The sequence below is a fragment of the Lactuca serriola genome, chromosome 4 (genome assembly GCF_051521515.1).
Source record: "Lactuca serriola cultivar US96UC23 chromosome 4, Lser_US96UC23_V15, whole genome shotgun sequence".
Classification (NCBI taxonomy): domain Eukaryota; kingdom Viridiplantae; phylum Streptophyta; class Magnoliopsida; order Asterales; family Asteraceae; genus Lactuca; species Lactuca serriola.
The window spans coordinates 380,100,429-380,101,961 of NC_136411.1; positions in this window are offsets into that span (position 1 = coordinate 380,100,429).

Consider the following 1,533-nt stretch of genomic DNA (forward strand, 5'->3'; position numbering starts at 1 on the left):
TGTCATGTGCAATGTTGAGACATCAATGTGATCATGTTGATCCATTGACTTGAGTTGAGCCACCAAGTATTCCTTTTGAGCCATCAAGTCTTGTTGAGCCATAGAGTTGTGGATGAGCCAACAATGTTTCTGATGAGCCATCAACATTCCAAATGATTCACCAATATCTTGATGCTCTACATATGATCTAGATGTGTTATCTGAGATCATGATGATCCAACTTGCTTTCTTCAAGTGCTCCACGTCAATAATAGGTGCTCCATGTTCAACTTCAAGTACTCAAACATATGATTCTTCAAACACTTGTTAAATATTCAGGATCTTTCCAACCTGAAAGATTCTGATAATGTTTGTTAGAAAATTTAAATGAATACTCAACTTATGTCAAGTGACAATCACATCAAAATATTTCCAACGGTTTCTCCCTCTGTGGTGGTTACTGAAATAAGGAGTTTTAAAAAGTGTGCAAAAGGAAAATATTGATTAAACATTTTCCCATTATGCTTCAATGACATTTTCTGTTGAAGCGGATACACAAAAAAAAAAACTTTAAAAATTATTTGAGAGAATGTGTTCCTTGAACTTGAAAATTTTGTTTAAAGAAAATTTTAACTGTCAACATGACAATTGAATTTTATTTAAAAAAATATGTTCGAATTTGCGCGATCTAGACAAAAATTCGTTTTGTCAAGATAGAAAAATAAAGTGACAAATAAGATTAACTTGCAAACTAGTGTTTTGTTTTACGAAGTTTGAAGAAAACATCAAGTGCTGAACAAGAGTGAAAGACTTGCTTGTTTTTAGCAAACGGAAAATAAATAAAAAAAAACTTTGATGTTTTGCTAAATCATACCTAAACTGTTATGATAAAACAAAGTAGTTATGTTTTGACCTTAAAAAACTATAACGTATCGTAAACATTTTTTTTAAGAATGATAATTTAAAAATATGTTAGGATAAAAATGAAAAAAAAAAAAAACAGGTATTTCTTGAATACAACAAAAAACACTAAGGTCCCAAACAAAAAAATAAACATGTGAAGTTTAAATACAGTTAAAGTTTGTTGGGTTTAATAGACAACAAAAAAATAAACTATTACAAATAATAAAATAAAATAAAACAAATAATAAAATGAAAATTAGAAAACAGAAAAAAGAAAATATGCATGTGTGACAGTGAAAAAAGAAGTTCAAGCAACCAGAACACAAACATGTGTGTATACATGTTTCAATTTGCGACACCCTGCTGTCATAAAAGAACGATAACCTTTAGCAATCAAGTGTAACAAAAAAAATTTCAACTGGCAAAAAGTTTGTGAACCTCGATTCTTCACATCTTCATGCTGGGGATTTCTCACATACACTAAAGGCTTCTTGAGGGGACAAGATGTAATCAGTACGACATTGTTCATGCTCAAAAATATTCACTAAAACCTGCAAAATACTATGTTGTCCATCAGGTCCAAGCTATGGTCTTGTTGACAACACAAAAAGGGGTTTGACCAATTTCTCTACAGATTGACCCTTTGTGATT